This window comes from Oryctolagus cuniculus, chromosome 13, assembly GCF_051225735.1.
Source record: "Oryctolagus cuniculus isolate XC-2025 breed Fujian yellow rabbit chromosome 13, ASM5122573v1, whole genome shotgun sequence".
NCBI classification, from domain to species: Eukaryota; Metazoa; Chordata; class Mammalia; order Lagomorpha; family Leporidae; genus Oryctolagus; species Oryctolagus cuniculus.
The window spans coordinates 97,720,475-97,732,852 of NC_142879.1; the positions used below are offsets into that span (position 1 = coordinate 97,720,475).

The window sequence follows — 12,378 nt, forward strand, 5'->3', positions numbered from 1 at the left end:
AGCAGCCTAATGAGAAACATTTCTTTTTTCTTTCTTTTTTTAAAGATTCATTTATTTATTTGAAAGACAGAGTTATAGAAAGGGAGAGATATAGAGATCTTCCATCCTCTGATTCACTCCCCAAATGGCCACAACAGCCAAAGCTGAACCAGGCTGAAGCCAGGAGCCAGGTGCTTCCTCCTTGTCTCCCACAGGGTGCAGGGGCCCAAGCACTTGGGCCATTCTCCGTTTCTTTCCCAGACACATTAGCAGGGAGTTGGATCAGAATTGGAACAGCTAGGACTGGAACCAGTATCCCATATGGCTGGTGATTTTATCCACTACAGCACAGTGCCAGCCCCTGAATACTCTCTTGATTTCCTTTCTCAGTTTATCCTTCCAGCAAAATCAGGACTCTAACCAATGTTCATCTGTTCACTCTTGCTCCTCTTGTAGTGGAATGTGACTCAGAAACATGTGAGGGTCTCACTTTAAATTCATGAACAGAAACTTAATGTGACATAAAAATGCTGCCAATCAATTTCTACTTTTTCTTCAAGTTTATTCACTCTTCCTGTCTTCATCCATTTAGGTCGCTACAGTAAAACATCCACAAACTGGGTAGCTTGTAAACAACAGAGATTTATTTCTTTTTTAAAAAAATTATTTATTTAAACAAGATAAGAGTCGGAGAACTCAGAGGGCTTCCATAGCCTTGGAAACTCATGACTGGACCATAGGGAGATTACTGATGCCATAGACAGGAGTGTCAATTTGTAAAGTCAACAACAGGAGTCACTGTGCACTTACTCCTCATGTAGGATCTCTATCCTTAATGTGCTGTACATTGAGATTTAATGCTATAACGAGTACTCAAACAATATATTTCACTTTGTGTTTCTATGGGGGTGCAAACTGTTGAAATCCTTACTTAATGCATACTAAACTGATCCTCTGTGAAAAAAAAAAAAAAAGAAATTATCAATTCCCAACTTGACTCTCACTGGGATTAAACATGACAATAGGTCTGCTCTGATTTCATCATCATTTAAAAAAAACCATCTATTATTTTTCACTTTATGTTTCTGTGTGGGAGCAAACTGTTGAAATCCATACTTAATGTATACTAAGCTGATCTTCTGTATATTAAGATAATCGAAAATGAATCTTGATGTGAATGGAAGGGGAGAGGGAGTGGGAAAGGGGAGGGTTGTGGGTGGGAAGGACGGTATGGGGGGGAAGCCATTGTAATCCATAAGTCGTACTTTGGAAATTTATATTCATTAAATAAAAGTTTAAAAAAATATAAAAAAAAAGTTGAAAATAAAAAAAAAATTATTTATTTGAAGGTCCAGCACTGTGGCAAAACATCCCATGTGGGTGCCAGTTCTAGTCCCGGCTGCTCCTCTTCTAATCCAGCTCTCTGCTATGGCCTGGGAGAGCAGTACAAGATGGCCCAGGTGCTTGGGCCCCTGCACCCGTGTGGGAGACCCGGAGGAGGCTCCTGGCTCCTGGCTTCAGATCAGCACAGCTCTGGCCATTGCAGAGATCTGGGGAGTGAACCAGCAGATGGAAGACCTCTCTCTCTCTCTCTGTCTCTCGCTCTCTCTTTCTCTCTCTCTGCCTCTCCTCTCTCTGTGTAACTCTGCCTTTCAAATAAATAAATAAATCTTTAAAAAATTATTTGTTTGAAAGGCTGAGTTACAGAGAAGCAAAGGGAGAGATAGAGAGAGAGAGAGTGAGTCAGAGAGTCTTCCATCCTCCGGTTCACTCCCTAAATGGCCACAACAGCCAGAGCTGGGCTGATCCGAAGCCAGGAGCCTGGAGCTTCTTCCTGGTCTCCCACATGGGCGCAAGGGCCCAAGGACTTGGGCCATCTTCCTCTGCTTTCCCAGGCATATTAGCAGGGAGCTGGATCAGAAGTGGAGCATCCGGGACCTGAACCAGTGCCCATATGGGATGCTGGCACTGCAGGTGGTGGCTTCCCCCGCTACGCCACAGCACTGGCCCCTGAGCTTTATTTCTTATAGTTCTAGAGATTGGGAAGTCCATGAACAAGGAGCCAACAGCTTGGCTATCTCATGAGGACCCACTTTCTGATCCATAAATGCCACCTTCTCATGGTGTCCCCACACGCTGGACGGGATGAGGGATTTCTCTTGGACCTCTTTTATAAGGGCACTAATCCCGGTCATGACTGGTCCAGTCTCAGGGCCTAATCTCTTCCCAAAGGCCTTACCTTCTAATTACCACCACCTTGGGAGTTAAGAGTTCAACATACCAAACACAAACATTCAGACACAGCACTCCCCCGTACCCCCTTTCTTTAGACTGTCTCATCTGTTAGCCTCTCAAAATACCCAACATTTTCTACTTTAAATCTTGCCCTCCATGTTTTTTTTTTTTTCTGTTTCCTGGACAAAACGAAACAATCAGAAGAGACCTCCTGCCTCTCCTCTGTCTCCGGATTCGCTTCCGCACTCACAGTCTCCTTGTCGGCTCACTACCTAGCACACACCAACTGTGAATGCTCTCCCTGCCGCTGTCTCAAACCAGCCTCCCTTCTTGTGTAGTACCTCAGATGCCTGCTACCTGCCTGTGGCCCTTGAACTAAATCCTGTCACTGTTTCATACAACCCATGAGCTAAGAATGGTTATCATATTTTTTACATAGCTGGAGGGAAAAATATGTACCAGAGACAATGTGTGGCTCACAGAGCCACAAATACTCACTGTCTGATCCTTTGCCAAAAACTGCTGATTCCTGTGTAGATCTAGATCTCTTTCCCTCTGATCTATTCAATATTGACACGGTCCTTCCCCCTTTTCTCTCCTACATTAATCAGTTTTGGGCTCCAAATTAGAGTATCTTTTTTTATTCGAAAGGCAGAATCATAGAGAAGCAGAGGCAGAGAGAGAGAGGTCTTCCAACTGCTGGTTCACTCTCCAGATAGCCTCAACAGCCAGAGATGCTCTGATCTGAAGCCAGGAGCCCGGAGCTTCTTCTAGCTCTCCCACGCAGGTTCAGGGGCCCAAGCACTTGGGCCATCGTCTACTGTTTTCTAGGCCATACCAGAGAGCTGGATTGGAAGTGGAGCAGCCAATCTTGTATGCACACATACAATTTTAACTCTTCATTCCCCACTCCTTGTTGTGAGGATCTCTAATCTTAGAGATTATTCATTTTTGTCTCTTTTAATGTGACATATTGTTGTCTTACAACCATGAGTTTAACATTTTTAACTTGTTCCCGCACGAAGGTGATGAGTCTATTTAACACACAAGGTCCTATGGTTACAATTAGGAGTAGAACAATTAAGGGTCCTGTTAGGGCTGACAGTAGAGTAGTAAGCCATGGGGACTGGCCGAACCATGACTCAAACCATCCCTGTTGAGTTTCCCTCTCCCGTTGCCGTTTTTTCAGTCATTTTCTGAGTTTGGCCATGGAGTTTCTAACCACCCCAGTTTAGTCGGCATAAAAACAACATTTTTTTTTTTTTAGGGCTGTGCATAAACCACCCCCATGAAAATGAGATTTAACCCCCGCCTGTTCTGTAATACTGAAATGCAGATACTGGGCTACATCTGGGAGATTGTGGAAGATTTGTCAGGCAGAAGGGGCGGGGATCTCTACCTGGCAGGTTATCAGGTAGAAGGGGGCAGGGCAGGATGCAAAGGCCAGGCTGCCCATGAAACATTGTCAGGATGACTGAGATGTAGATGCATATGCTGGACACATTAGGCCTTTATGTCACACACACATAAGCTCATAACTGACTTTCTGCCTAATATTTTTCCCTCAAGAGGTAATACCCAAAATTCTTTGGGATTATGGATGGAGTTCCGTCTTCTGTAACTTCTTCAAAGCTGGCATGTGGGCGTCGAGGGGGATTTGGGTATTTCCTCTTGCTACCTGTCTTATGGTGTGCAACAGTGGCCTTGGAAAGACTGTGTTGCTCGGTCCAGAGGGCTGCTCAAGTCGTCCAGTGGAATGGGCTGGAAGTCTTGCCTGATGACCATTTGGAGTTCAACAGCTTTTAGTCTGTTAGAGACAAAACGAACAGGGGCATTAAAAACACACGGTGCAAAGAGAAGCATCAAGATTGCAGAAGTTAGTGGGCCAAGGAGAGGAAATAGCCAGGATTTCCATGATCAGATGTCAGGCCAGAAATCCCAGCCCTGCTTGGCCTGGTCCTGGAGCTGTTTGGCTTTTTCCAGGAAAAGTACAAATTTGGGTTTGTGCCTGTCCAGTCTGATTGACCCAGAGATGTGGGGAGCAACTGGGAGCAACTTGGACTAGACTAAGTTACTGGAATTAAGACTTATTCTATGCATCTGCTCTCCCACAATATGGCGCTGAGAAGGGAGAAACAGCTTCTACACAGCTGCCTCCAGTTCAATCAATAAACTGCAGGACCTGCTCCTGATTGGAGGAGAGCAGCGTACTCGGCATTGTGGGTAGCAGAGTTGGGATTGGTGGAAAAGGACTATAAAGGAGGAGAGAGACAACATGCACCAGGAACATCTAAAAGGAACATCTATCTGAAGGAACACCTGTGCAGCCCCCGAGAGAGCCAGCCGGTGGTGTGCCGCTCCCCCGCAGAAGTGGGGAAAGTGGCTAGGGGGAACCGCCCTTCCACGGAGGTGGAAGGGACGGTAGCCAACCCGGGAAGAACCAGCAGCAAACCCGGGAAGGGCCGAGCAGACAAAAGAACAGCGCAGGGTCCTGTGTCGTTCCTCCGCGAAGAGGGGGAGCGACACAGAGACAAAATTTTTTTTTTTTTTGATATTTAGTAGCCAGTTTTGCTAGGAAGTTAAGCCAATGTACAAGACTAGAGTCTCAGGCTGGGAAAAGGACAGACTAATGAATTATTTACATTTAACCATTTATATTATGGATTATTGTGCACCCCCCCTCAAGAGATAGGCCCTTCAAGTCCTCAGTGAGGACCTGTCCAAATCGGTGTAGGGCTATTTGAGTTAGCTGTTACTGAAAGCCCTGTTTTTAGGAACTGGCAGGGAGGGCTTTCTAAGCTTAATGTTATTGGATAGACTTTTAAGGCCTGGCTGGGTATGTGAGCCCCAGACCTATCCATGGGGTGCTGGAAGAGAATTGAAAGAGATGCAAATCTCCTTTAAGGGAGGCACCCTGTTGACTTGCATTACATGGCTGGACTAGGAGGAGAGCTGAATAGGAGGCTGATGGAAATAGGCAACTTGCATTTCACTGACCCTAGGCCATCCCCTCAATAGCAGTGGCTGGAGCTGGAAGCTGGACAGAGGCTGGGCAGAGCCAAAGGCTTTTTAGCTTGGGGCCACAGGGTCAGCGTTTCTGAACCAGGAGTCCTTTGACACCCAGGGCAGTTCCGTGTCCAGTGGCCGTGCTCTTGGCAGGGCTGACAGAAGGCATTTGCTGTCACGACAGCTGCTTGCCCAATGCCCTGGCTCCTTATATCAGCAACAGGTGCCGTTTGGGGTGCACTGTCCTTGCTGGGTCTCCTTGATGGCAATCACCGTGTAAAGCAGCCTATCCTCTGCTGCTAGCTTGCTCCTCGTTTTCCTGGTCTTTAATAAAGTAGACCAAGGAGGCAGCCTCTATGATGTCAGTCAAGGGGGTGCTCAACCCAATCCTGATTTTTGGGGATTTTTTAAAATATCAGGGTGAGCTAGAAAAACTATGGTCATGGGCAAATTCTGACACTTAGTATTTTCCTGCGAGTTAAGACCGTGCCCATGAGGAGAACTATGACCCTTTAGGTAAGATCAACTGTGGTGACCTGCTTGCATACTTTGAGGTCGTCAGTGTAACTTTTTACACCAAAAAATTGATCTAGTTGTCACATTATTTTATAGTTTAGCCTTTTTTGTTGTTGTTGTTGTTGTTGTTGTTTGGGGCCCTATACTGTGGCCAGGCATTATTACAGAAAAGGTCAGTTGTCCCTTACATAAGGTCTGGGGATCAAACCGTACATCACAGTGGAGAGTCCTGCAGAACAGTAGTAACTTCCCTTCTGGAAGAGAAAAGAGAAGTGAGGCAGCGAGTTGGGTCTCTAGCCTGACTTTTTGGGCTTTTAGATTTAACTGGCAGTTTAACCAGTGTTTACTGTGTAGCCAGACTTAGAGGAGAAATTGTGGCAGAGGTCTCTGCCATTCTTTGGCTTCCGGGTATTTACCGTGTAGCCTGTGGACACTAGAGCTTTCTTGGGTTTCTGGATCCCAGTTTTCTAGCATCTGCTGCATAACCATAACTTAACAGAGACAGTAGAGTACACAATGGATTAACATGAATTTTATGTCTCTTGTTGTCGAATAAACCAGAAATAAAAAAAAAAAAACTTTGTATATGAGTTTACATAATTTAGGATTATTTAACAGAGTCAAAAAAAGAGCTTACAGGACCTAACTCTAGAAATGGCAGAGTAACCAAATAAGCAGACACTGTTAAAATAGACGTTACAGTTTTTGCAAAAACAGATTTCAAGATTTATGACTTAGACCATTTTTAGATATTTACTAACATTAGTACACATTTAAAAAAAAAACCATTGTTAGAAGATCAGACTTTAACTTTAGGTTAGTGTAATTTTGGCATTAGCACTCAACTCTGTAAACAATATTTTAAAATTGTAAACATTTTAAAATTTTTATGACTTGTTTACACCTTTTGAAACTTTATACCCGTAGTTACTTTTACATAGCCTAGAATTGTCATGTATGGACAACCTATGAGAATACATGTTAACAAACTAAAACAGTTTTTTTATCGAATTTGAGATGTTAAAAGTATATATAATATATTTTCCCAAGTTTTACTTAGCACTGATGCCTAGATGACTTAAGACACTGAGTTATTAATGAATACCACACCATTATCTGAAATAAAAGTTAAAATTACATTTTTATGTTTTTAAGTAACATGAGGATAACACCTCCTGGACAGCAAACACTAGTGCATGTTTACAACTTTGAAAAGATCTTCCTCATTAAGAAAAACAAGTTTAAAGCATATCAAAGACATGTAAAACTGAGCAAGCAAGCCACTGAGCAAACCTAAGGGTGTTTGCTTTACCTCAATTTTCTGAACCAATCTGCATTGGCTTACTTTAGTTAACAACATAAAGGCTTGTATACACAGAATTTACTTTTATTTTTATAAGACCACTTTAGCTCGAAAGCAAAAACATAAATACAGTATAGGTCTAACACCATTTATAAAATTTTAATATATTTTATATAATTTGAATTGACCCAAGCAGCTGTTACTTTAACAAATTTAGAGTCTCATTCTTTGAGAGTTCCAGGGATCCAGCTGGAAGCCCAAAGTTGGAAGACTCGGTTTAGAATTTAAGCTGTCAGAGAGTCAAACCATTTAGCCAAAATTAGTACATTTCTGATCAGTTGGGTAATCACTCAGACGTTAAAAACAGATAAACAATGTAAACAAACTTCACCCTGTAGTTTTCCCAATCAAGACTCATAATGACAATAGAAAAATGCGAAACCTTCAAGACAGGTGAACGCTCTCAGATGAATCAGGGACAGTAGCACAGAAAAGAGCTGATTATCAGCATATGAACCCATTGTTTAGGTTTTCATTAGCTGCAAAGAGAAAAACTAATCAGGTTGGAAAGGGTTAATGGCTTAAGGTTCTGGCTCCCTTAGGTAAGGCCAGCAGTGGTATTGAATTGGAAATTCCTCCAGGAGAGGAAAAAGAAGCAGCCCTGGCATGGGGGCTCTGCCTAGAGATATTTGGCTATGCCTGCCTGGGTGCGGCAGGCCACAAGGACTACAATAGAGTGCAGAGAAAGGCTGTGTTCCCCCATTTACAGGGAAGACTGCACACACCAGGGCCTGGCAGGACTAACCGTGGGGTTGGGTAGGTGCGCCGTTTTACTAAGAGTGTTGGGAACCTCCTATAATTTAACCAAAGCCAGATCAATTAGGACTACTGCAGACACTCAGTTAATTACAACAGATAGTTAACTTTAGCTTTTTTCCAGATTTAGTCCTCAGGCAATCAAAGCTTAGCAACAGTAATAGTTCACAAAAAACTTTAAGACGCACCAGAGCTACCATAAGCTGCAAAGACAGAAAACTTTCTACCAGGTTGGAAAGGGTTAACAGGTAACAGGTAACAGGTAACAGCTTTTCCCTAGGTGGAGAGACTTGTGGAATTTCCCTCTCCCTTTCTCCTGGCCAGTGGTATAGGAATGGAGATGAGGAGAGCAAAAGAGTGGGGGAGGGAGCCCCCGGGAGGAGGAGGAAGGCAGAAAGCAATGACCTCCTCCTGTCTGGGGGCTGAGTGGGGTTTGAAATCTCCTATCGCTCAAGGTTACCCACTACCTAGTTGTCTGAGTTTACCTGAAGGGCCAATATTAGCCTCGACCGAAGCTAAGCCCTGCTCGCGTAGCAGTAGGCAGCGTGACCAGGCGTCCCTCCGAGAGAGAGACCTGGTCCTCGGGTCGCAGTCCGGCCGCCGGGAAGCTGAAGCGAGCTCAGGGGGTCTCCAGGCTCTCAGCCAACTGCCCTTCCTAATTTCCCTCCCATTCCTTACAATCCCTCTGGAGTTTCGGCTGTAGCTAAGCCGTGGCCGGGGGGACTCCGCGTTCTCGGAGAGCTGTGGGGTGCCGGACACTCAATGGTCACTTCCACAGATCCGGTCCCGCTTGAGGGAAGGAATACTGACCTTCGATGTCTTCTTAAAATCCCCGTCTGGGTGCCCATGACGGCCAGGCTGGAGAACGGCCTCTTTCACTCGGCTAATGAGTGGTAAATGGAATGAGCCCTCCGGGGGCCAATCCACTCTGAGAGCAGGTCATTTAGAGACACAGAAAGACTGCCACTTTACCTTTTTGACTGACAAAGAAAGGTTATGTGCCTAGTGCCTTACCTCTGACCAATGATTCAAAGTTAGAGACAAAGGTGTAGACACAGTCTGGCCTATGTTAGCAAACAACACAATGTACACAAACAGACAAATAGCATAGAGAAGCAGCACACAAGGACCACACAAAGTGTCTACCAAACGGGAGCCATCATGGCGTCCCATACAAATACAAAAGACTAACGAGCTCGATCAAATACCAAAGTTTCGGCAGTACAAACAAAACGTGAGTCTCTGCAGTCTGTTTCCCTACTGCAGGCAACCCACCAAACAGAACTGGGCGTCCCCAGTTCTCCCTTTCTCCCGGGGCGTCCCCTGGGATGTGGTCTGTGGCTCTGGAGCACGTCTGCCCGCCACAGTCGGGTGGAGCTCTCGCTCAAGCCCGACAACCACGCTGCGGATTACAAACAAATAACAAACCTTACCAAACAACAAATCAAAGTGTACACGTTTAATCAAAACAATAGGCGCCGTACTCACCCCGAGAGATATCCATTGGAGGCGTCCACAAGAAGCAGTCAGATCTCAGTGGAACCTCCAAATGTTAGGGTCCAAAAAAGCCCACCGCCCAAGGAACGACTCCAAGAGACTTTTTCTCTCATGCAACCAGCAAAGGGTTAAATTTATTGATCCAACATGTTGGGGCCCTCTGACAAGGACAAAGGAGCAGTGAGGAACTACAGCATAGGGTTTATAAAGGCAAAAACCGCAAAATCGGGAGGAGGGAGAGAATACACGGTTGCTAAGCGGTTGCTAAAATCTTACAATCAGCAATTATGATCTTAAGACATAGACAAATCACATCTTCATTATTAGCCCAGGTAACCCAGGTGTAACCTTTTTATTTTTAAGCTTGGGCAATCATGCTAGGGGGTTTTTGTGCGTTGCCAAGGGTGATGTAGTGCACTGCTATTGTCCGACTATTTGAGATCATAGTTTCAGACCAGAGTCTCACGGTGTGGGGGTGCTTTCCCAGAATGCAGTCTCAAGTGCTCCAAAATGGAGTCCCTACTGTCAAGGTGCTACTTTACTCTGTCTTATTTTCACAGCTGCACCAGGAAGTTTTAAACCTGTAAGCTTAAGCTTAACTTTTTACACCCGCACACATACAATTTTAACTCTTCACAGGCAGCGGCTTTTACCCACTACACCACAGAGCCGGCCCCCAAATTAGAGAATTTCTACCAGCGTTTGAGCATTATTATTTCTGTCATCTTTAAAAAACAAACCAAAAACCTCTGGAAACCACTTCCCATGCCAGTCTGCCCTGTTGGTTCCGCTTTGCAATACAGAACCCTGACATAGCAGTTGATACTTGCTGCTCCACATTCCTTCTTTTTAATTCCTACCTGGACACATTCTCATCAGGCTCTCTCCCCTACCACCAAAGCAAGCACCGTTGTTAAGATCACTACCAGCTTCTGTATGCTCATCCCAGCAGTCGGCCTTCAGTCTCCATGTCATTTGTCCCGCAGCAACATTGGACAAAGTGAATCACTTCTCCTCCTTGATAAACTCTCTGCACTTGATTTCCAGATCTCTATGCTGTGCCTTCTCCCTCCATCCCTGGATTGTTCCTTTCTGCTCAGATTCTTGTCCCGGATCTCTTCACCCCAGAGTACCCCAGGGGTCAGTTTGTCTCCACCAGAGCATCGGATGGCTCTTACCCAGCTTCATGGCTTTCAAATCTATCCTTTAGCTGACAGCTCCCAAACTTATATGTAGCCTTAATGTCTCTCCAAGTTCAGATTCTTATGTCTATCTTCCTACCTGTATAAAATATCTAAATTTTTTTTAAAAAATGAAATTATTAAAGTATAGGTGAATGAGGCCAGTGCCACGGCACATTAGGCTAATCCTCCGCCTGCGGCGCCAGCACCCTGGGTTCTAGTCCCGGTCAGGGCGCCAGATTCTGTCCCGGTTGCCCCTCTTCCAGGCCAGCTCTCTGCTGTGGCCAGGGAGTGCAGTGGAGGATGGCCCAAGTGCTTGGGCCCTGCACCCTCATGGGAGACCAGGAGAAGCACCTGGCTCCTGGCTTCGGATCAGCACGGTGCACAGGCTGCAGCGCACCAGCCGCAGCAGCCACTGGGAGGTAAACCAACGGGAAAAGGAAGACCTTTCTCTCTGTCTCTCTCTCTCACTCTCCACTCTGCCTGTCAAAAATAAAATAAAATAAAAAATAAAGTATAGGTGAATGGTTTGTTTGCTTGCTGGCTTATTATTTCAGAGACAGAAAAAGCTCCCGGCTGCTGGCTCACTCTCTAGATGCCTGCAATGACCAGATCAGTGCCAGGCTGAGGCAGGGAATGAGTAACTTCATGGAGGTCTTCCACCCAGCTACCTGAGCCATCACCTGCTACCTCCAAAGGTGAACATTTGCCAGAAGCTGGCACTGGGAGCAGGGCTGGGATTTTAACCCAGGTATTTAGACAGGGAATGCAAGTGTCCCAACTGGTATGTTGACCATTAGGCCAAATGCCTACCCCTAGGGGAATGGTTTTCCTTCAGGTCTAACAGGATATGAAACCTCGAAGCTATGGCAGGACGGGAGAGCAATAGGTTTGACACAAATTTAGAAGTTCTTTATGATGAAAAATACACCATAGATAAAGTTAGAAGATAAGTTAAACATTTGGATAAAATAATTGTAATATAGAAAAGCACAGAGAAATTAATACATGTACTCTATAAAGACCAACAGCTCAAAAAGTACATAAAATATATTCACAAATGAGTCAAAAGGATATATATTGGGGATGGGGGCCAGCACCGTGGCTCACTGGGTTAATCCTCCGCATATGGTGCTGGCATCCCATATGGGCACCGGGTTCTAGTCCCGGTTGCTCCTCTTCCAGTCCAGCTCTCTGCTGTAGCCCAGGAGGGCAGTGGAGGATGGTCCAAGTGCTTGGGCCCTGCACCCCATGGGAGACCAGAAGAAGAACCTGCCTCCTGGCTTCGGATCGGCACAGCGCAGCGCAGCGCCAGCCATAGTGGCCATTTGGAGAGTGAACCAACGGAAGGAAGACCTTTCTGTCTGTCTTTCTCTCTCACTGTCTATAACTGTACCTATCAAATAAAAAAAAGGATATATATTGTTGATAATAAATTTTCATCCTCATATAAAAATAAGAAATACAAATAAAAACAACAGTGAACTTCCTGTTTTAGACTGACTACATTTTCTTTTTCTTTTCTTTTTTTAAAGGTTTGCTTATTTACTTGAAAGAGTTACACAGAGAGAGAAGAGGCAGAGAAAGAGAGAGAGAGAAAGGTCTTCTATCTGCTGGTTCACTCCCCAGTGGCTGCAACGGCTGGAGCTGCACCGATCTGAAGCCAGGAGCCAGGAGCTTCTTCTGCGTCTCCCACATGGGTGCAGGGGCCCAAGGACTTGGGCCATCTTCTACTGCTTTCCCAGGCCATAGTAGAGAGCTGGATTAGAAGAGGAGCAGCCAGGACTAGAACCAGCGCCCATATGGGATGCCGGCACTGTAGGTCTTTACCCAATACCCCACAGC

General features: G+C 45.2%; 1 long non-coding RNA gene across 3 annotated transcripts; it reads right to left on the reverse strand.

Annotated features, from left to right (window-relative positions):
* Nucleotides 1-938: 938 nt before the first annotated feature.
* On the reverse strand, nucleotides 939-9,324 carry LOC149122777 (uncharacterized). 3 transcript variants are annotated; one of them, XR_016219190.1, is made up of 3 exons: nucleotides 8,666-9,324; nucleotides 5,950-5,990; nucleotides 939-4,021 (listed from the first exon to the last, which is right to left on the reverse strand). It is a non-coding gene; the product is annotated as an uncharacterized LOC149122777 (long non-coding RNA). The 3 variants fall into 3 exon arrangements; XR_016219191.1 differs by having other exon boundaries at nucleotides 5,925-5,990; XR_016219192.1 differs by lacking the exons at nucleotides 5,950-5,990; nucleotides 8,666-9,324 and adding an exon at nucleotides 8,044-8,659.
* Between the last annotated feature and the right edge of the window lie 3,054 nt (nucleotides 9,325-12,378).